This window comes from Saccopteryx bilineata, chromosome 10 (genome assembly GCF_036850765.1).
Source record: "Saccopteryx bilineata isolate mSacBil1 chromosome 10, mSacBil1_pri_phased_curated, whole genome shotgun sequence".
NCBI lineage: Eukaryota > Metazoa > Chordata > Mammalia > Chiroptera > Emballonuridae > Saccopteryx > Saccopteryx bilineata.
This window is the reverse complement of record NC_089499.1, coordinates 75,526,839-75,551,079: the sequence shown is the minus strand read 5'-3', so window position 1 is coordinate 75,551,079 and position 24,241 is coordinate 75,526,839. Positions and strand designations below refer to the sequence as shown.

The 24,241-nt window shown below is 41.3% G+C and overlaps 1 protein-coding gene across 4 annotated transcripts in view; it reads left to right on the top strand.

Annotated features, from left to right (window-relative positions):
• SYNPR (synaptoporin) overlaps positions 1 to 24,241 on the top strand; it is a 374,269-nt gene that overhangs the window by 324,687 nt on the left and 25,341 nt on the right. The window lies entirely within an intron of this gene.

The following is a 24,241-nucleotide window of genomic DNA, read 5'->3' as shown; positions in this document are numbered from 1 at the left end:
TGTCCTGCTGGACTGTCAATCCATGGTGCCTTACTCAGTAGCATAAGAGGCCAAGTGATTCAAGACAGGTGATCAAAGTCTCTCTGGCGTTTATCTATGGAGTGAAGTTCTATCTCTGAAATTGCTAGGCCAGGAAGATGTGAGTCTAGTTGGTGGCCACAGTGTGCATGATGTGATGTGTAAATAATAAAGCTGAGCACAGATAAACAGTTCCTAGATATGGAGAGAAACAAAAGTAGAGAGAAAGAAACAAGCAAACAAAAATCCCAGACAAAAAAAACAAGAATCTGGACATGGCCATACCTGAAGACACACACACAGACCTTCCGGTTACATGAGCTATTGAATTGCTTTGGGCTTGCTTGTTTAACTGGGGTTTGTAATACTAGCCAAATGAAATGATCTTCATCTGTGCATAACGTCTACCTCTTCTGTAAAATGTTCTAAGAGCCCATATATCATAAGATAATTATTAAGATCAAATAACAAATCTGTAGTATAATTGTTAGGCACTAAGCACATAGTAGATACTTAATAACAGTTCATTTATTTAATCATAACGACAAGAAAGAATAATATGGAATGACTCTGGTAGTACTTTTGTATTCATTATTATTTAACTCTAGTTTTTTTTCCTTTTTAATTAATTTATTGGGTGACATTAGTTAATAAAATTATATACGTGTCAGGTGTACGGTTCTATGATATGTTGTATTGTGTGTTCACCACCCCAAGTCAAGTCTTCTGCAATCACCACTTACCCCCCTTTACACTCACTTTTACTGGTAATCAGCATATCTTGTCTGTCTATGAGTTTGTTTTTGTTTTTTCTTAATCCCTTACCTCTATTGTTTTCCATTTTTAATGGCTGAGTAATATAACATTATAGTGAGATAACATGAATCATCTAGTCAATCTCTTACTGTCAGACTGAATTTTTCATAGCTTTGAATTATTCTTTCTTATAAACAAGGTTGTGATCAGCCTTGCACTTCAATCTTGACACATATTTTAAACCATGTCTTTGGGATAAAAACCCAGAAATTGATTGTCTTCCTGGTTTTTAAGGCAGAGATTTCTACTTTTAAATCTATATAATCCCTAGCAGATAACCCCTAAGCTGAGTAAAAAATTTAGAATTCAACTTTTTTGACTCTACCCTAGATCATGCAATCTTGTGCTGTTGGAGAAGACATCTTTCAAAAAAAGATCTACAGAGAATTTTCTTCCCAGAGAGGAAAAATAATTTTCCAAAAACTTGTTATAAGAAGGCTACCATAGAAATATTTGCTTTGGAACTTGTGATACTAAGGGTACATAAAAAATTCAATCAAGCCACATTTAAGTATGCAGCAGCTCAGGCTTTAATTATCAAAACTTCCCAAGACAGGCATTAATCCTTGTGGCAGCGAGAGCTTAGCCCCAGTGCTGGGCTCTGCACACCCTTAGATTTGACAGTATTTTTTCTCACTGAGGCTCAGTAACTGAAGTTCAAGACCATTAACTGCTCCTCTGGCCACAAACAGAAGAAGAAAACAAATGTACAAAATTTCCATGTGATATTTTTAAAAATAATGGACTGCCTGTAAATCCATCCTGGGTGTCTCCAATGCCTGTCTGTAGGTGGCAAGCCAACAGGTGGTCAGGGAGCAGCAGTGGTCCATAAGGATCTTTGCCTTACCCTGCCTGTTGCAGTCAGCCTCCCAAGACCTTCTGAATAAATCTGGTAGCTCCTTTCCAACCCCAGTTAAGCTACATCCCACAGCCTTCCCTAGCCTTTTTTTTTCTTTTTGTCATGTTCTGTAAATTGTTGATTCGGGTTTGAAACAACCAAGACCAAACTACATGGGATTAATATCCCTCATTAGAAGATCTAACTCCTACTTGGGCCCCATTCTGGGTTTTAGGACACCCTCATGCCTTTAGGATTGACAAAGTTATAGGGAACAGCCTGGGTGAGGGGCTGTGGAGAGAACTGATTTATATTCAGGCAGATTTATGGAGACTCTCAATAGAATGGTCTACTATGTCCTATGTTCCATTTTTTCATCATCATAAATACAGCTGAATTTATGCCATTGGCCAGCTCTGATTTATAGAAGACTCACTCCTCACTCTAGTATTCAAAGCCCTCCTAAACCATGACCCTTCACCTACTCTCCAGAGCCATCTTTGACCATTTCCTACATCCCATGCATGTTTCAGCCAAACTGGACTACTTAGCATTCCCTAAATATGCTGCTGCATACATCCCTGCTTCTGCATAGCTATTCAGCACTAGCTACCAGAAATGTCTTCCTTCCCTCCCCCAGCTCAACCTATCGTAATCTGACTCAACCTCAAAGACCCATCTCTATCTGTTCCATGAAGAGTTTCTTTACTGTCCACATCCTTACTTATGAATATATATGAATTCTCTCTCCTCAAACCTCCATAGCTCTGCGTGGAAGTCTTTATATGAAAAACATTTCTACACTGTACTTTAATTAAATGTGGTTTTTGTCTGATTCCACCATTAAATATTCATTATCTAAAAGGTAAGTACTATTTCTAACACAGCTATAGTTCCCTAAAGTCAGTATTAAAAGTGAAATCAATGACCTTCTAAGCTGGTTATCAAGGATACAATGTGTATAATCATTCATTGAACACATGCTTGTTGAGTTCTTACTGTGTGCCAGGAGCTGTGGTTAGCACTGGCTGTATATAGTAAATGTATATTCCAAAAGAAACACAGGATGAGCTCCCAAAAGTATAGAATATGCACTATCTAGATCTGGGTGTAAGGTATTTTTCCCCGCCGAGAAGGAAGGAAGAGGGCCGGAGCTGCAAAGTGTGGAATAATAAACGGCTTTATTGAATACAGAGCGCACATCCCACCCGGCAAGGTTCCCTGGCCCTGAGGAAAGAAAGATGGAGGAAATGGAGGCTAGGGAAGTTGCATGGATTAAACCGCGTGGGAGATATTTAAAGGGTCCCTCTAGGGAAGTGGAGCTAACATGACGTGGTGAAATTTCACTGGCTGGCAGATGATCGCTTCTTTCCAAATGGTTCCTGGGAAGCTTCCTTTGGCAGGCTTGATTGTGGGCGGTCCTAGCCAAAGTGGGCGAGTCTGAGTTCCCCACGTGACCATCCCTCTATTCACCGACCTTACATTCTGACCTTTTGTGTTAAATAGAAAAAGGGGCGCCGTTTATTCATCTGGCTACTTCCTGCTGAATAGGGGTGTCGTGGGGAGGGGGAAATCAGAAGGTGGTGGCTTTGGGGGTGTCAGGAGGAACATCTGTGTGGCCGTGATTGGAGAAACTTCACAGAAGCGGTCCTGTAAGGATTTAAAAAAAAAAGAGAGAGGAGTAATAGGGGAATTTGCAGGGTCCAGCCATTTGGTGAGCTGGAGATGGATGGAGTCCAGTGGTTCCGACTGCCAGTGGTCCTGTAAGGAGGCAAGTTGAGGCAGAACTGCATGTCAGGAGTGGCGTAAAAAGGGGAAAGAAAGGGGTCCCATCCATTTCCATAACCAAAACCTGTGAGGGAACTAGAGGTTCAGAGTATGAAGGTAAACAGGGAAGGCAGCCCCAGTGTCCACAAGAAATGAGATGGACTGACTTACCCACTTGTTGCAGCATACCCTGGTTCTCCGAGTCCAGGCCGTGTCCTAGGAGTTCGAGCGATGCACCCACCTGGCTGAATTGGCCTTCCCATTCGGGCGGCTTGTCCTCCACGTAGAGGCGCTGAGGAAAAAACCTGTTGCCCAAAGGGGCAATCACTTCACCAGTGACCAGGCTGCTTGCAGTCAGGGCAGGGCTCAGTGGGCAGCCGCTGGCAGGGGCCCTGCCGGGACCAGTGGTCCTGCTTGCCACACTTAAAGCAAGCTGCTGGTGGCTCTGCTGGTCTCAGGGTTGCCACAAGAGTCGGGGTTTAGAGCGTTACCTTCTGCTGCATGCAGGCCTGGCGAACAGGCCTGTTTCTACTAGTTGGGACCATTAAAAACTTTAAATGCCATGTTCACAGGTTCCGGGTAGGGGTTTGGGGGATTGGGAATAAGAGGAGGGGGGCTCGTGCAGAGCCCGGCACCCAGATCTTGCAGGAAATGCTGGAGCCAAAGAAAGGACAGGGCAGGAACTTCCTGCAAGAAAATTGGGGTTGGACGTCCTGAAAACCGGTGTAAGAGCCAATGTCAGGCTGAGAAAGGCCTGACGGAGGCGGGACTAGAGAACACAGTGAAGGGAGGGGCCCCTGGCCAGCAGGGGAGGAGAAGGAGAAGGTAGTAGATGGCGAATAAGAAACAGGTTTTTGCGAAGGGAGGGGAGAGAGAGTTTGGAGTCCGCGGAGAAGGAAAGATTAGGAGTGGAGGTTTTAGGTGAGGTTTCTCTGGCCAGAAAAAGGCCTGTGCAGTGGAACAGGCAGCACAGAGATTAAGGACAGGTGCGCAAATAATTAGGAGCCGTGTATGTAAGAGATTTCCAATCAGTTCCCAGCTTTTTTGGCGATAGTTAAATTGGTGAGGGTGTTAATGTAGCATCCACCGGGTATGAGAACAAATGTCGGAGACTTTCAGGAGTTAAGATGTTACTTTATTGGCCAGTTTAACCTGCGCAGGGGCGAACTCCCGAGATGTCCGGAGACACCGTGCCCACAAGGAGCTGCAAACGGGAGCCGCTCCTGGAGCTTACAGCCAGGCCCTTATATATCCTAAGTGAGCAAGCATAGACAGAAGCAGATGTGGCAGTTTAGCTATTGGCTAGGGAGGTCACACGCAGCATAGCAACAGGGGCCGGCATAGCAACAGGGGCCGGTTTTAGCTTAGTGGCGAATTTCAAACCTAAACTTCTGATAAGGGTCTCTGACCTTCTTTGTTCCCAGCCTCACAGGAGCCATATCAGCACTTACTGTTCCTTCAATAGTTTCACTCTTTGGCAGCCCCAGTACTCCCTGAATCTAACATTAACACCGAAAGTCCCTTCAGGAGGCAAATTCAGTGGGTTCTGTGGCCTGGCCACAGTGGAGAAGAACAGTTTCTTCTTCCTTAGGAAGGGAGACTCCCGTGCCCCAACAGCCGCTGGTTTTGTTATTTCTGAAGAATCAATGCTAAGTAGGAAATAGCAGGGAATCAGTAAGTGCTCATTGAAGGAATGGACTCAGCTCCAACATGCATGTACATGGTGCTTTAGCTAGCTAGCATTCTGAGTTTTAGTTTAAGCTAATCATTTATATATCTGAGAGACCTCCAAGCTACTTAGGTCCACTTCCAGTTGTAATTCAACTTAAAATCTTTCCAATTGATTCTTTCTATTCACTCAACCAAATTGTTCTAACAGGCCTTCATTTTCATCAAAATTCCACTTCTATCAATGCTTTTTTTTTTTTCTTTTGGTATATCGTCTTAACTACCACTTTAGCTGTGAAGTTATTCAAACTCTCCTCTCCTATCTTAAGCATTGTTCTTGCAACAAAGCTTGATGCCTGCTGACGTTGAGTAAGGCATAGTCAGGTAAGCCTGGGTCTCTCCATGCTTTTTTTGCTCTCTCCTTTAATAGTCTGTCTCTCCAAAACAGAACTACTTCCTTCCCCCAATGCTCTTGAATTAGGGGGAAAGGTAAAAAATTAAGTGTTACCTAATCACTTTTGTTTTGAAATATGGATCCTTACCGATTTGTGAAAGTGGAAAATAGGAACCCATTTTCCCCATCTAAAACTGAACAGTAGCGCAGTAGAAGTGGAGAAATAGACTTAAATTGGAAAGGCTATATTAAGTCAGCCCAAATCAAAGCTGATTTCTCTGCAGGAGCTGTATGCCTGAAAAGGTGTAATTATAAAAACTTGATTTCCTGCTGCTTTTATGCATATTCACTTTATGGACTTAGACCTCTAGAAGCCTCCCAGGACTGCTTCCCCGTTTTTAATAACAATGAGGCACTTCCTGAAGGAATTAAGTGAGGGAGGAGATTTTTTTAAGCTTAGCAGCAACATCAAAACAAAGAAGTAGCTATTCTGTTGGGTTTTGTGTGTGCTTTAAGAGTGCTATAAATTGGCCTGACCTGTGGTGGCGCAGTGGGATAAAGCGTCGACCTGGAACACTGAGGTCGCTGGTTCAAAACCCTGGGCTTGCCTGGTCAAGGCACATATGGGAGTTGATGCTTCCTGCTCCTCCCCCTTCTCTCTCTCTCTCTCTGTCTCTCTCTAAAAAATCAATAAATAAAATATTTTTTAAAAAAAGAGTGCTACAAATTAAATGCACCTCTGGGGAGTCAGCAAAGACATTATGGTTTAGCGATTAGGGGGCTATTACATCAGGGGAAAATAATCTTATTTTGGGGGGTGTCTTTTTCATTAAATTTATTGGGGTGATCCTGGTTAACAAAATGATACAGATTTCAGGTACACAATTTTACAGCACATTATCTGTACTCTCCTGTGTGCTCACCACCGCAGGTCAGGTCTCCGCCGGCCCCACTGACCCCTCGTGCCCTTCTCCACCTCGCCTCACCTCCTCCCTCGAGCAGTCACCACACTGGTGTCTATGTCCATGAGAAAATACTCTTATTATTAATTCAACTTCTAAGTAACATCACTGGGTCTCTCTGTGCAGTTATTGGGAATACTTACCTTGGGAAAAGTAAGGGGTTTCAGAGAATTGTCAGAAGATTCCGTAACCCAGAGTCTGAAGCTACCAGCTGGATCATGTTCCACTTGATAAGTTGCTATAATGGTCAACACAAAACCAGGCTGGTGAGGGGAGAGCTGGGGACTAGCTCAGACTGAGCAACTCATCATACCTGTTCATCCCACGTGGCAGCCAGCCTCCGAACTCGGCTCTGCAAGGCTTAAGCTCACTTTAGGGACTCTGTTAAAGAAGGAATTCTGACTGCTGAGAGACTAATTTTTGAATGCCACTTCCCCACCCCCAGAATAAAACTTAATGCTGTGAACCCCTCAATTCTATGACTCTTTAAGGATGTAAAACTACAGATAATATTATGAGTGTTGTGAGCAGCTTTAGAATCACGACTTTTCTCACCCTCCATCTTACCAATGAAGGCTCAGAGAAGTAGTCACTTGCTTGTTCCAGAAAGCTCCACTATCACCCAGTAACATCCAAGCCCATGAAGAAAGGGCAAGGAGTGGACCAGGCTCATGCTGCCACCCTTCCGCCCGCTTGTCCCATGTCAGTCTGGTTTAGGGCAGAGGTTGGCTAAAAGGAATGTATGGGTTGTGCTGTGTTATCTTGTCCTCATTTACACCAAAACAATAGCTGACAGAGGGCCAGGATGCCTCCACCAAAGCTGGGCTGGATTTAACTCTATTTTGCAAAGAACATTTACTTCCAACATGCAGTAGGTTTCAAGCTCCCAGGTGGGAGCATCAGTTGGTGAAGCCATTAGTTGAATGTCAGGGCTATTTTTCTTTCCCTCTTAGGATCTGGGCTCTCTTCTTTTCCTGCTGTGGATGATTGCATCTAAAATATTTATGTGGCTTTATAATAACTATTCAACATTTAATGCACCTGATATTTGCCAAAGTACTTGACAGTGTTTATTAACATGAAAATAATTGCTAGGAAATCTGAACTGTGACATTTCAAGGCCAAGTCGTTTTGGGGCTGCATAGGTTGTTTTGGGAAACTATGTTGGTGCCAGTGATGCCAAGTGAAATTTATTGGCCAAATTCTGCCCAGGGCCTCATACTTAAATGTTTTTCTAGTTTATTAGGATTTGTTCCAAGAATCCTAAAGGACAGCATGATATTTGCATTCCATTCCCTCGTCTAGCACTTACTAAGGATCAACTAGGGGTTAAGGAGGAAGAATTCACAAGGCTTTGCCCAAATCTAAGTTTGGTGTTCCTGCCATGATGCCTTGAGTCTTCCTTTAACTAGAACTGATATTTGTCCACGGCAGGGACCAGAGGGGCAGGATGAGGGTAGGGTGTGAATCTGCCCATGTCTGGAGACATTTTTCATCGTTAGTACTGGAGGGGTACTACTGGCAGGCGGTGGTAGAGGCCTGGAATGTTGCTAAACATCCTAGGGTCCCAGGACACCACAGCGGGCAGCAAACTCACTAATCCACAGAGCCAAATATCAACAGTACAACAACTGAAATTCTTTTGAGATTCAAATTTTTTATTTATTTTTTATTTTATTTTATTTTTTTACTTTTTTTTTTTTTAATAAATTTTTATTAATGGTAATGGGATGACATTAATAAATCAGGGTACATATATTCAAAGAAAACATATCTAGGTTATTTTGTCATTAAATTATGTTGCAAACCCCTCGCCCAAAGTCAGATTGTCCTCCGCCACCCTCTATCTAGTTCTCTGTGCCCCTCCCCCTCCCCCTAACTCTCTCCCTCCCTCCCTCCCATGTCCTCCCTCCCCCCCCACCCTTGGTAACCACCACACTCTTGTCCATGTCTCTTAGTCTCATTTTTATGTTCCACCAATGTATGGAATCATGTAGTTCTTGTTTTTTTCTGATTTGCTTATTTCACTCCTTATAATGTTATCAAGATCCCACCATTTTGCTTTAAATGATCTGATGTCATCATTTCTTATGGCTGAGTAGTATTCCATAGTGTATATGTGCCACATCTTCTTTATCCAGTCTTCTATTGAAGGGCTTTTTGGTTGTTTCCATGTCTTGGCCACTGTGAACAGTGCTGCAATGAACATGGGGCTACATGTGTCTTCACATATCAATGTTTCTGAGGTTTTGGGGTATATACCCAGTAGAGGGATTGCTGGGTCATAAGGTAGTTCTATTTGCAGTTTTTTGAGGAACCACCATACTTTCCTCCATAATGGTTGTACTACTTTACAGTCCCACCAACAGTGAATGAGGGTTCCTTTTTCTCCACAGCCTCTCCAACATTTGCTATTACCCGTCTTGTTGATAATAGCTAATCTAACAGGAGTGAGGTGGTATCTCATTGTAGTTTTGATTTGCATTTCTCTAATAACTAATGAAGCTGAGCATCTTTTCATATATCTGTTGGCCATTTGTATCTCTTCCTGGGAGAAGTGTCTATTCATGTCCTCTTCCCATTTTTTTATTGGATTGTTTTTTTGTTTGTTGTTGAGTTTTATGAGTTCTTTGTAAATTTTGGATATTAGGCCCTTATCTGAGCTGTCGTTTGAAAATATCAGTTCCCATATAGTTGGCTGTCTGTTTATTTTGATATCAGTTTCTCTTGCTGAGCAAAAACTTTTAATTCTGATGTAGTCCCATTCATTTATCTTTGCCTTCACTTCTCTTGCCATTGGAGTCAAGTTCATAAAATGTTCTTTAAAACCCAGGTCCATGATTTTAGTACCTATGTCTTCTTCTATGTACTTTATTGTTTCAGGTCTTATATTTAGGTCTTTGATCCATTTTGAATTAATTTTAGTACACGGGGACAGGCTGTAGTCGAGTTTCATTCTTTTGCATGTGGCTTTCCAGTTTTCCCAACACCATTTGTTGAAGAGGCTTTCTTTTCTCCATTGTGTGTTGTTGGCCCCTTTATCAAAGATTATTTGACCATATATATGTGGTTTTATTTCTGGGCTTTCTATTCTGTTCCATTGGTCTGAGTGTCTATTTTTTTGCCAATACCATGCTGTTTTGATTATCGTGGCCCTATAATATAGTTTAAAGTCAGGTATTGTAATGCCCCCAGCTTCATTCTTTTTCCTTAGGATTGTTTTGGCTATTCGGGGCTTTTTATAGTTCCATATAAATCTGATGATTTTTTGTTCCATTTCTTTAAAAAATCTCATAGGAATTTTGATGGGAATTGCATTAAATTTGTATATTGCTTTGGGTAATATGGCCATTTTGATTATATTTATTCTTCCTATCCAAGAACAAGGAATATTTTCCCATCTCATTGTATCTTTTTCGATTTCCCTTAACAATGCTTTGTAATTTTTATTATATAGGTCCTTTACGTTCTTTGTTATGTTTATTCCTAAGTATTTTATTTTTTTTGTTGCAATCGTGAAGGGGATTATTTTTTTGAGTTCGTTTTCTAATATTTCATTGTTGGCATATAGAAAGGCTATGGACTTTTGTATGTTAATTTTGTATCCTGCGACCTTACTGTATTGGTTTATTGTTTCTAATAATCTTTTTGTGGAGTCCTTCGGGTTTTCGATGTATAGGATCATATCATCAGCAAAAAGTGATAGCTTTACTTCTTCTTTTCCGATATGGATGCCTTTCATTTCTTTGTCTTGTCTGATTGCTCTGGCCAGAACTTCTAGCACCACGTTGAATAAGAGTGGAGAGAGTGGACAACCCTGTCTTGTTCCTGATTTAAGGTAGAAAGTCCTCAGTTTTATGCCGTTTAATAGGATGTTGGCTGATGGTTTATCATATATGGCCTTTATCATGTTGAGATATTTTCCTTCTATACCCATTTTGTTGAGAGTCTTAAACATAAAATTGTGTTGTATTTTATCAAAAGCCTTTTCTGCATCTATTGATAAGATCATGTGGTTTTTGTTCTTTGTTTTGTTGATATGGTGTATTACGTTAACCGTTTTGCGTATGTTGAACCATCCTTGAGATTCTGGGATGAATCCCACTTGATCATGATGTATTATTTTTTTAATATGTTGTTGTATTCGGTTTGCCAGTATTTTGTTTAGTATTTTAGCATCTGTATTCATTAGAGATATTGGTCTGTAGTTTTCTTTCTTTGTGCCATCCTTGCCAGGTTTTGATATGAGGGTTATGTTGGCCTCATAGAATGTGTTTGGAAGTATTGCTTCTTCTTCAATTTTTTGGAAGACTTTGAGTAGAATAGGAACCAAGTCTTCTTTGAATGTTTGATAGAATTCACTAGTATAACCGTCTGGGCCTGGACTTTTATTTTTGGGGATATTTTTAATAGTTTTTTCTATTTCCTCCCTGCTGATTGGTCTGTTTAGGCTTTCTGCTTCTTCATGACTCAGTCTAGGAAGGTTGTATTGTTCTAGGAATTTATCCATTTCTTCTAGATTGTTGTATTTGGTGGCATATAATTTTTCATAGTATTCTACAATAATTCTTTGTATTTCTATGATGTCTGTGGTGATCTCTCCTCTTTCATTTTGGATTTTATTTATTTGAGTCCTGTGTCTTTTTTCCTTGGTGAGTCTTGCCAAGGGTTTGTCAATTTTGTTGATCTTTTCAAAGAACCAGCTCCTTGTTTTATTGATTTTTTTCTATAGTTTTTCTGTTCTCTATTTCATTTATTTCTGCTCTGATTTTTATTATCTCCTTTCTTCGGCTGCTTTTGGGTTGTCTTTGTTCTTCTTTTTCTAGTTCCTTAAGGTGTGAAGTTAAGTGGTTTACTTCGGCTCTCTCTTGTTTGTTCATATAGGCCTGAAGTGATATGAACTTTCCTGTTATTACTGCTTTTGCTGCATCCCAGAGATTCTGATATGTCATATTTTCATTTTCATTTGTCTGTATATATCTTTTGATCTCTGCGCTTATTTCTTCTTTGACCCATTCATTTTTTAGAAGTATGTTGTTTAGTTTCCACATTTTTGTGGGTTTTTCCCCCTCTTTTTTGCAGTTGAATTCTAGTTTCAAGGCTTTATGATCAGAAAATATGCTTGGTACAATTTCAATTTTTCTAAATTTGCTGATATTGTCTTTGTGGCCCAACATATGGTCAATTCTTGAGAATGTTCCATGTACACTAGAGAAAAATGTATACTCTGTCGCTTTGGGATGAAGTGTCCTGTAGATGTCTATCATATCCAGGTGTTCTAGTATTTCGTTTAAGGCCACTATATCTTTATTGATTCTCTGTTTGGATGACCGATCTAGAGCCGTCAGCGGTGTATTGAGGTCTCCAAGTATGATTGTATTTTTGTTAGTTTTTGTTTTAAGGTCAATAAGTAGCTGTCTTATATATTTTGGTGCTCCTTGGTTTGGTGCATATATATTAAAGATTGTTATGTCTTCTTGATTCAACTTCCCCTTAATCATTATGAAATGACCATTTTTGTCTCTGAGTACTTTTTCTGTCTTGTAGTCAGCATTATTAGATATGAGTATTGCTACACCTGCTTTTTTTTGGGTGTTGTTTGCTTGGAGTATTGTTTTCCAGCCTTTCACTTTGAATTTGTTTTTATCCTTGTTGCTTAGATGTGTTTCTTGTAGGCAGCATATAGTTGGATTTTCTTTTTTAATCCATTCTGCTACTCTGTGTCTTTTTATTGGTAAGTTTAATCCATTTACATTTAGTGTAATTATTGACACTTGTGGGTTCCCTACTGCCATTTTATAAATTGCTTTCTGTTAGTTTTGTATCTAGTTTGATTCTTCTCTTTTGTTTCTCTATCATTTGTTTTTGTTTGTTTGTGTTCCATACTTCTTTCCTCTGTTGCTACCATTTTTAAGTCAAGTGTTTTTGTGGTGGTTTTTTTAAGGGTGGTTACCATTAAGTAATGAAAAGGGTACCTACCATATTCATTGTAGTACCCTATCTTATAAGTATTTCTGCACTTCATCATCCTTTGCTACTGTTAATCTCCATCCTCTCCCCCCTTTTTTTCCTTTGTTGTCACAGTTTAAGTTTGGTTTTATTGTGTTCTTGGTGGAGCTGTTACTTGTGGTGTTGTTTTCTTTTGTTCTTTGAATCTGGTTGGAAAACTCCCCTTAGTATTTCCTGGAGTGGGGGCTTTCTGTTGATAAATTCTCTCATCTTTTCTGTATTTGTGAATGTTTTTATATCTCCTTCATACTTGAAGGATAGCTTTGATGGGTATAGTATTCTTGGCTGAAAGTTCCTCTCTTTCAGGGCTTTAAATATTGGGGTCCACTCTCTTCTAGCTTGTAGAGTTTCTGCTGAGAAATCTGATGTTAATCTAATAGGCCTTCCTTTATATGTTGTACTCTTCTTTTCCCTGGCTGCCTTGAGAATTTTTTCTTTGTCATTGGTTTGTGTCATCTTTATTATGATGTGCCTTGGAGTGGGTTTGTTGGGGTTAAGAAAACTTGGTGTTCTGTTTGCTTCTTGAATTTGAGGCTTTAGTTCCTTCCACAGGCTTGGGAAGTTCTCGTCTATTATTTGTTTGAGTATATTCTCCATTCCATTTTCTTTCTCTTCTCCCTCTGATATACCTATTATTCTTATGTTATTCTTTCTGATGGAGTCAGACAATTCCTGTAGGGCTTTCTCATTTTTTATTATTTTTGAGTCTCTTTCTTCTTCTCTCTGTTGTGCCTCAAGTTGTTTGTCTTCTATTTCACTAATCCTATCTTCAATCTGGGCTGTTCTGTTAGCTAAGCTTGTTACCTCGTTTTTCAGCTCGTGAATTGAGTTTTTCATTTCTGTTTGATTTGTTTTTATAGTTTCAATTTCCTTGGTAATATATTCTTTGTGTTCATTGAGTTGTTTTCTGATCTCCCTATATTGCCTTTCTGTGTTTTCTTGTATATCTCTGAGTATTTTTAAGATTTCTATTTTAAATTCTCTGTCATTTAGCTCCAAGGCTTCCAATATGTTAAGTCTTTTCTCCATAGATTTTTCCACATCTATTTGTGTTACCTCTCTTTCTTTTGTATCCATAATATTCTATTTCCTCTTTCTTATCGGCATCTGAGGGTGGTCTTATTGATAGCACTAATTAGAATTAATAAAGAGTAAAAAGAAAAAAAAAAAAGGGGTAAAACACCCCACAAAAAAAAACAGTAATAATTTATTATTTCCCCCTTTTTTTCTCTCTTCTCTTTCCCTCCTCTCCCCTCCTCAGGGAAATATCGTGCCTATAATGGAGGGCCTGATTTGGGGTGAAGAGTTCAAGGGGCAAAATAAAGGGAGTAGGGACCTACTAAATGCAAAAAAGAAAAAAAAAGGAAGAAAATCTTAGACAAGCATAAGATGATTTGCTTGTAAGTGATGGTCAACTAAGAGATATAATGAGAGGGATAAGAGGGAATCAGAAAAAAGGACCAAAAAAGAATAATAAAGAAGAAAAAATAAAAATAATAAGTAAAAATCTGTTGTATTAAGTGGAGCGAAGACTAAATACAATGGAGACCTTGGGTTGGGAGGACCCAAAATGCCACAAAAATAAACAAACAAGAGAAAAAAAAATAAAAACAAAAGCAAAAAAGAGAAATAAAGCCAAAAAAAAGCCTTGAGTCCCAAATTAACTAATTTGTTCGTGATTGAGGATTATATGGGAGGAAAGTAAAATGAGAAAAGAAAAAACGAATAGAAAGGAAAAAATAAGAAAAAGAGAAAAACGAAGGAAGAAATAAAATAGGAGGAGAAAAAAAACAAAATAAAGCAAGACAAAAAAAAAACAAAAAAAAACAAAAGAGGAGAGAGTGAGAGTTAAGTGTTTTGGAGTATAACCTTAAAGGAGGGTGAGGATGAAGAAGAAAAATAAAATGCAACACTCATGGGTAGTGTAGTTCAAGAAAGGGGAAGCATAAGATGGGCAGAGAATAGAAGGACCGAGGTGGAGGAAATAAAGGCAAAAAGATAGAAGAAACAAACAACAACAACAACAAAAAAAAATTAGTGGATCAAGTTGTAAAGTCTGTGGATTTTTTTTGATTTTGAGAGGTTAACTTCTTCCTTTTTCTTTTCTCTCCCTCTTCCTAGTCGGTGACTCTGTACCCCAGGCTCTGCCCCTGTGTCACTCTTAGGTAGGGATTTGCAGTTGATGGGATTCTATGGCAATGTCATATAATTGGCTTTAGTCTTGCTGGAAGTAAAGGCTTGTTGGCGTTTGCAGGGTCCAACGATGAGAGAGTTTGCTTTCCTGGATTCTCTCTCCTAGTCCCCCCTTTCTGAATTAGCAGCCTGGTGATCCAGCTATAAGGCTGCAACTGCTTCTGCCTGGGGAGTAAGAGGCTCAAAGAGCTGGGAAATCCCCACTCTATCCCCACTCAGTGCAAGGCTTTGGGAAAGGCTCTGAGAGTCAGGGCCTCCAGTGTAATCAGGCGGGGGTGGGAGTCAATTGTTGTCAAGGTGACTGTTCAGCGCCTATCATTTAGTTGGACCTCTCAACCCAGGCTTTCCACACTTTGTAGCCTGTTTTTTCAGGGAAGAAGAGGCACTAGTCTCTGCTTGCGACTAGTGTAGTATAGACCTTATTATCTGCCAAGTCCTTCTTGTTAGCATTTATCCCTGAATATGGAGGCTCTATCAATCAGAAGTTGCCCCCGCCCCTTTAGCGAGAGGCACTTAAAAAATATCACGCCTCTTGTCTTGGATCGCTGAACTGAGAGAGATCTTATCAATTAGAACCGAGGGTGCGCAGATTTTATGGGTTAAGCTAATTTCAGTGATTGGGTCGCAGCTGTGCTTCCGAAGGTATTTTAGGCTGCCTGCGCGCGCCCCTCCCCCAACGCTTGATTGTTAGCTTGAATGGCTGTGTGAGGTGCCCCGCCCATGGAGAGAATCTCCCAAGCCTCTCCCGCTCGCCCTGCCGCTGGCGGCTGGACCGCACCAGGCGCAGGATAATGGAGCCCCCTGGGTGTGCGGGCCAGCAGGGCGCCCTGGGCGCGTGGAATGCCCAAGGCACGCGCGCGAATGGGGCGCTCCGGGCACCGGTGGCCGGCGACCCCCACTCGCAGTGTGCGGGCTGCTGGGAACGTCAGCGGTGCCCAACCGGACCGGGCGCGCGCGGCTGCTCTCGGCGGCTCGCGGCGGCGGCTCGTGGCGGCTGCTTGCGGCGGCGGTTCGCGGCGCGGCGGCTCGCGGGGGCTCGCGTCGGCCGCTCGTGGCGGCTCGCGGTTCCCAAGTATATGGGCTGACTCACTGCAGGCGCACTCCCTCGCGGCTTGAATGAGCGTCGCTGTGGTAGCTTCCTCCACACCCTCGTCTCTCAGATTCAAGTGATAACAGTCCTTTTGCTTTCAGTTTGTGTGGAACTCCGGAATGCTCCGAGGATAAATTTTTCTGTTTCTAGTTGATCAATTTGTTGTGATTTAGGGGAGAGCTGTCGGACGCGCTTCTCACGGCGCCATTTCCGTGACGTCACTCGAGATTCAAATTTTTTAAACTTAAACTAAATAGGTAGGTACATTTCTTATCGAGGTGGCGCCTGCACGTGGTGTTTTGTGGAAGAGCCACACTCAAGGGGCCAAAGAGCCGCATGTGGCTCGTGAGTCGCGGTTTGCCTACCAGGGCTAGCACAACAAAGAATTTTCCATTCCAGAATATCAATAGTGAGGGGGTGGAGAAACCCTGCTGTAAGCCTTATTTCTCTGGTTTATAATTGCCTGCTTATACATCATTTGTAAGACCTGTGAGTGAGGAGACCATGTCTTGGTTTTTGCTGTTTCCTAGAACCTGACACATAAAACACGGAACTCAGTGCACAGCATTAAATGAGTTTATGAGGACGGTGTGATTTCAGGAGTGAAGCTCGGTAAACAGGTGATTCAGGGATAAAATATGTCTGATCTTCAAAGTACAATCACATGAAAACTTTTATGTGGCCTTATAATTTACCATTGAAATAGATCCACTTTTGAAAATGTAAGTGAGCACTTTAAAATAATTAAGGCAGGGCAACAGGTAAAACGCGGCACAGGCTTGTCTTACACAAATTAGGACACATGTCTGGGACACGCTGGCTACAGCCCACACATTCCTGAACACCCACCCTAACCAAGTGCCAATGCTTCATGGAACGCAACACCACACCAATGAACTAGGTATTAGAAATCTAGAAGATTCCACTGGGAGCTGGTGAATTATGCACATGGCATATTGGGATATATACAGTTAATAAGAATAAATAAATGAAACCTTGTTAGAGGTTTGTTCTTCATGCCTAGCCTCCATTCCATGCCCACCGTCTGCTAAGCGCTCTGAGGTCAGCAATGTTCTCTACTGCTTCTCCAGCCCCCTAGACTTTCTTTCTCCTGTGATCTCCCTCTCCCTTGTCTTTATCACAAAGATGCAGTGCTATTGCACATCCACCCGCATTAGCTTTGCTCAGCCACCAAGGAGGCCTCCCTGCATAGAAGCAGTTAGAGATTGTAAACAAAACAATTTTCCCAGGCGTGGTTCTTACAGTGCCAACCTATACCTGTGGGCTCTGCTGGGCTGTGGCTTCAGACAGAAGACAAGGTTCAGTCTACCTGGGTTGGGGGAAAGCAAATAATATTCAAACAGATGCCAGTTTACTCAAAAGAAGTTAACCAGCCCATAGAAACACCACAGAAGGTCTGGGCCTCGTGTTTTTTAGATGGGTAGAGTTATCTTAATTCAGCAGCAAGCATACTTAGTTAGGAAAATCTTGTGTAAAAACTTGCTAAAGAGAGAAGTAAAGACTGGGAGTGTGGTTATGAGTTCTCTAAGCCTAGACTTTGAAAGAAAGACATGGAGGCTTCAAGTTAACGTTCTTTTCCTTTTGTACTAAACTTTCAGGAAAACCAATGGTTTATCATCTTTAGGGCCATTATTGTGAAAATAAGTGCCCACTTCTTTAGGTTTCAAAGTGTCATGATTTTCTTAGGAGCAAATATTGGTGACAATTAAGTCACTATCTTTAATCTTAGGTAAAATAACTTTCTTTATTCTGTGGTCCCATCTGACACACTCCTGCCAAAGAGAAGTCCCCAGCTGACTGTAACAGACATCTCCTCCCAGACTGGGGGACACTTCTCCCCAGCTGACTGTAACATACATCCCTTCCCAGACTAGGGGACACTTCTTCCCAACACAGGATCAATGGTATCCACCACCTCTATCTAGATTTAGAGTTCACAACTTTATGAGTTCGATACCAAGTGAACCTATCAGAATGAAATATTGCTAGTATTTGATATATGCACTCTATTCCAGTTGGCTTTCTGTGAATGTGTTAAAAGAAACACCAGATGGTAATTTGTCTAAGAATAAGAGAACTGGTGCTAATTTTAAAGAATTCTTGGCCATTTCCCTCACCCAAAGTTAGGAAGGGGACTCTCAGTTGGAATGACTTTCCAAGTTTTAAGAAGTAGCTGTTGGATCTCCTAATAACTGTGTCATCATTCTGTGTAACAGTATGTCAGCCAGACTACAGTATTCTGTGCAGAGAAAATGTATTATCTACATCTATCCAGTCATGAGGAAACATACTTATCAGGACAAAAGGTAGACCTCAGAAACCTGTGAACCATTGACAGTCCACTTCTACATTTACTCCACCCCTAAATGCTACCATTTTCGAGTCGTCAAACTGGTTGAGCCCAGTTTTAAATCTCTGGTCTAAACTGTCAGGTGGCATATATCACCAAAAAGGCTCACAGATGAGAATGAAATGTAAGGTGTGGTGATGCAAAGCCTGGGACATTCGGGCCTGCTGGCTCCCTGTGAGACAGATGGCCATGCAGACACAGCTCGCACACTCTGCTGTAAGGTAAACTGTGAGCCCAGGAGCAGGTGGCTGCGTAAACACCATTCTTCCACGCTGTCTGCGTGTTTACTTTTGGATCTTAGAGACTGAAATCTTCCTAATTGAATTCAACAAACCCAAATTGAGAAATCATCTTGTGAAAATGCTGTGATAGGCAGAGGCCCAGAGAAAGCTGGATGATAGAGAGCCCGAGCTATAGGGTGATGTGATTCACTGCACCAAGGGCCAGAATGTGGGAAAAGCAAATAGTTGTAAAGAAGAAAGAAGTGACAAGGGATTGATTTCAACCTAAGGATTTGAGAGGTTTCTTTGTCTGGTTGGTTTTGGGTTTTCTTGAGGAACAGATGGTCAAATGTGAGAACTAAAGTTGGACTTCTATAGGCAAGTACTCTGGGAAGCTTCCTTCAAGAGGAAACAAGTCAAATAAGGGACCGAACACAAAAGAGGACAGAGGGAGTGTGTGTGTGCACATGTGTGGAAGTGAGGGTGGGGTGAGTGTGCAGTGAGGGTGTGACTGTGTGACGGTAAGTGTAACTAAGGGTGAAGAATCTATGAGATGAGACTATTAAACGTGGGAAGAGGCTAATTGTGAATTATAGATTTACATGCTATAAAAGATTTCTTGACACTTGTTTCCTCCTAAAAAATAATAATAATAATTTCAAACTAGGAAGAATACTAAACCACGTATTTGTTCAATTGGAGAGGGGTATTAGTAAATCTGTGTTTCAAAAGGTTTAAGCTGGTGTTTAACAAGTGCTTCGCATACATCCTATCATTAAAGCTAACAAAAATTCTATGAGCTAAGTATTTTTATTCCCATTTCAAATGAGGCCAAGTTCAGGAACATGGCTGGCAAGTAGCTGAGCCAGAAGTGAAAGCAGGTCTGCCTGATCCAGGGCCTGGGCTGGTGCTGGCCCCTCCTACTCTCCCACGAGGAAGTCTGGCGGGGGGAGATCTGATGGAGCTTAAGCAGGCTCCAGGTGGAACCTGGACTTCGTTCCAGGTAAGCTGATCCTGCATAAGCAGGGGTGGTGGTAGAGGGGGAAGGGGAAGTTCTTTTCAAACTAGTTAAACTGGAGGAGTGGAGGACAGGCATGCGTGCAAGGCTAGTAGCAAAGAGGAGGGTATGGAGCTACAATTTAAATGAGATCATGAGATGGATGAGAATGAGAGAGGAGGGAAGAGGGAAAGAGAAGTTATGACTTCATCAACTCCCATATTTGTGGGGAGGGGGACAGGAAAGAGGCTCTCCAAGAGAACTCTGAAAAATTTAAGGTGATAGTATTGACCTTTGGCGCTTCTTTTCATGTGTATGATTTTAATGGGGTAAATAGACCCCAGGATTGTATATTTTAAAAAATATATTTATTTAGTTAGTTATTTAGTTATTTAACTTGAGAGAGAGTGAGACAGAAAAGGTGAGAGGAGGTGAGAAGCATCAACTTGTAGTTGCTTTCGCTTTAGTTGTATATTGAACTCCTCCTATGTACCATGACCAAGGCGTGCCAGTGTCCCCTTGCTGAAGCCAGTGACCTTAGGCTTTTCATGCCAGAGATCTCTGGGCTCAAGCTGTCAAGCTTTAGGGATCGTGTGGATGATGCCGCACTCAATCCAGTGACTTCGCGGCCCACACTCAGATCCAGTGACCTTGGGTTTTGAACCTGTGGCCTTAGTATTCCTGGTTAATGCTTTAGCTGTTGTGCCACCACTGGTCAGGCTCCAGGACTGTATCTTGATAAAATAACCACCCAGGAGCCTGAGCTCCTTGTGCCCTGAATGTCCTGAGTTCATTAGAGCAGGTGCACCAAGCCAGAAGCTGAATTGAAGACTGTAGCTGATAGCCACCCCAGAACTATAGATTCTTGGGGTTGAGGTCCCTGTAAATGGAACTATCATCTTCTCAGCTAGAAACCTGGGTGTTTTCTGTGAAATTTTCTCCATAGCTTTAGATTAAATTCCTCACTAAACTCCATTTAATCCATCTCCTGATTATCTCCTCCTTGAATCCAGCTGCCACATCCGTAATCCAGACCACTGTCACTCCTTGTTGAAGGTGAGCCCACAGTCTCCTACTTCTGTCCTCGTCTTTCCTGCAACCCGGCCCCCTGGAGCTGGATAAGTGTATTTGTAACCACATCCTATAAGGGCCACTGACCCTCAAATGTAAAGAATTTCAAGCAAATTTATTAAACTTTTATTTTTCTAGGTTGATAAACCCACCAGGCTTTCTCCCAACTCCGAGCTCTTGTGTGGACTTTTCCCTCTGACTGGGAGGCTCTACTCAGATAGCCATGTGACAGGTTCTTTATTTTCTTCAGGTCTTTAATCAAAACCTACTTTCTAATAAAGTTTCCCTGGCCACCTGGAATTTCAGCACCCATTGCCGCATTATATCAGTTCCTATTCCTTCCTGTGTTATTTTTTTCCTCCATAACTCTTAGCACTAGCCAAACCACTATATAAGTCACTTGTCTAGTTCCTTCAATTTTCCACAGAAGTTTATTCTTCAAGGGCAAGGATTTTTGTCTGATTTCACTCATGACTATATCCCCAGTGTCTAGCAACTCACTTGACACATGGTGGGAAGTAATATATGTTCAATGGTGTATTCTGATTTATTTTTATTTCTTTTGGTGTTTCTTATCATCCTGGATTATCTAGCTAGTTTTTGTAGTTCTCACTTGAAGCGCATAAGTAACTTCACATTCTTTTTGAGGTTGGTTCCTCATATCTGGCTACAAAAGCAAATAACCAAACAAAAAAAAACTTAGCTGTCATTTTAAGGGAGAACACTCGCTATTTCACTTTAGTTTTGAATGCCAAGTATGGCGGGGTGGGGTGGGTGGAGGACAGTTCCACTTTCAAACTATTAAAAATGAATTATGAATTTTCATTTGAAAGGTTTTCCCATTCACGCTTATAAATAGCTATTATATGACCCAGCTGAGCTGGGAACTCTCTCGTGGCTAAGATGAAATTAGTCCTCATATCCATTTTATATTCAGAAACAAAGAAGTCAATGAATATGAGAAAAACAAAGCTCTCTGTTTTATTACCTTTTTTATAACTAAAGTTCATCAAAACTGCTTTAGAACTCAGTTTTGAGAAAGTTCCCCTTGTACTGAGGAAAACATATGTGTTTTTATATAATGCTGGTGCTGTAGCAAATACAACAGTATTTGTGGGAAAGTGCATTTCTTTGCCAAAATGCATGGAATTAAGTGCCCTGGGGCAACTAAAAATATGATTCAGAAAAATACTTTAATAACTATTCTTTGCTTATAGCAACACAAATCCTAAGTCAGGCGTGGCCCGGGTGTTAAATGGCAGCGTAGCTGCAGAATACTGTGGAAGGAAGAGACCGCAGACTCCAGCACACAGTGAGCACAGCACAAAAGCCTCCAAGCGAGGAGCTCAGCTCCACAGCAGCTGCTGGCTTCCAAGAAACCAAAGCATGAACCTACTGCAAATGTCAGCCTTCACTAACACGGTATCAAAGCTAGTTAGATCTAGTTACCTCTCTTGGTAGTCTCTGGTACTGAAATCCAGTGTTGTTCTCCTAGATCTGCTTTGGAAATTCACTCCTGACAGTTAAGTCTCATTGTCAATTCTGTTCTGTATCTAGCACACCCGGAAACAATAATGCTAACAGTTCATATTTATTGAGTATTTGCCATATGCCAGGCATGTAATGAGTGTTTGTATATTACATCTCATTTAATTCTCAGAACAATTTTATTGAGACAGTTATTATCCCCATTTTACAGTTAGGGGAAACTGAGGTTGAGAGCGTTTAGGGATCTTGGCTAACGCCACACAATTAGTCAGCAATGAAGAATCCAGAATTGACTTCAGAACTGTGGCAATGACCCCTGTGCTCTGTCCTTCTAATGCATGAAAACCAAGCAGATGGGACAGTGGTAAAGAAGGGAACTTCACGGGCTGTTTCTACGACTGTCCTGAGTACAGTCAGAAGAGCTGCATGCTAGATCAGAAAAAGGCTCATCTAGTCCAAACTGATGCTTCATAAATTGCTTCAGCAGAGCACTATGGTGAGAACCATTCTGATGAAACCTTCGGGTAAGGTGGGCTGGGAGGTTGTTACTAAAACAAAACCAAACAAAAAACCCTGTGGACGTTCCAAGCCAACAGCATAGCACTGGGTGTGCATTTGACGTATGATCATTCCACGATATGTTTATAAAAAAAAAAAAAAAAGGCAAAACGAACAGACACACAAAATATGTAGAGAAAAAAGGAAACCAAACATCCCCAATGTGCAGGCGACCTGTCTGCCTGCCCAGGGACAAGCCTCGGCACAGCTGCCGGCCCCCAGCCAGCTGGTCCCTAGCGCTCCCTTGCAGTGAGAACATCTCCCTGAGCTGAAACAAGTCCAGGGTGCAGAGAGCCGCAGTTTTTATCCATGGCCCCTAACACAAGCCCGCGCTTGATGTGTGCACAAAAGCAAGGACAGGCTCACTGTGGGACACTTGGAAAGTTTATCAGTTATTTGGACTTGTGGCAACTTTCTCATGACAAAAGAATTTTAGAATTTAATGCTCAGATTTCCAACACATTTTGGAAGATTCTGTGATGGCAATGTGCATTTCTTTCTAATTTGAGCTATTCATGATTACCTTCACAGGTAGCATAATTTGGCCATTACATTCTTTCAAAAGCACCCAAACAAAGTACTTGCAGCATGTTTATTTCCCAGGTGCTTTTCAACAGTCAGTAAGTACTGTTTGCCATGGGCCATGGTGAGATACAGAATGGGGCTGGCCCCTGAGACGTGGGCCAGGTATAGCAGACTCACCTCCAGATCAGGTGCTGCTTTCTTTCTGCTCTAAAAATAAAAAATAAAATAAAAATTAAAAATAAATAAATAAAGCTTTCTATTTAGTTTCATTTAGGTGATATTGAAAATAATTTTTTTAAAAAGAAATGATACTATAAGCAGCATCAGCAAGAGCAGCTCTGTGCACTGGTACAAGGTTGTTACACCTTTAGCTAATTTCTGCTAGTTTGTGTGGAATCAGGGTCCTCATGATTAAGAATATCTTATGTAGAACCTTTACTTTTTTAATAGTTAATTTCTTTCTCTCATGAACAGGATACAATATGAATTATAATGAGATCTCATTATAACAGATTGTAATATAACATAGGTCAAATGATACCCACATAGCAGAACTACTCATGGCCAGATTCTAATAATATGCTGTTTAGCAAAGTGCATATTATTAGACATTTGTCTGATACTATTATTCTTAATCTTCAAATACTCAGTGCTACAGGTTTTATTAAACAACCAGTTCAGAATATTTAAAAATTTTAAAAAGGGAAAGATAAAAAGAGCATATCAGCCTGACCAGGCAGTGGCGCAGTGGTTAGAGCATCGGACTGGGATGCAGAGGACCCAGGTCCGAGATCCCAAGGTCACCAGTTTAAGCGCAGGCTCATTTGGTTTGAGCAAAAAGCTCACCAGCTTGGACTCAAAGTCACTGACTCGAGTAAGGGGTTACTCAGTCTGCTGAAGGCCCACAGTCAGGCACATATGAGAAATAAATCAATGAACAACTAAAGTGTTGCAACGAAAAACTAATGATTGATGCTTCTCATCTCTCTCCATTCCTGTCTGTTTGTCCCTATCTATCCCTCTCTCTGACTCTCTCGCTGTCTCTGAAAAAAAAAAAGAGCATATCTGTGTTTCTTCTTTATTTGTATAAGCAGTTGTGCTCTATCTGCTTAGCTGTGTTAGATATAATACAGGAATAGATATTGCAAGAGCTAAAAAAACACACTGCACATCATCTCAGGAAGGCATAATCTTAGCAAGATCTGAGTGATTGAGGGCCCAGACTCTGGAGTCAAACTGTGTTTGTGTCTTGGTT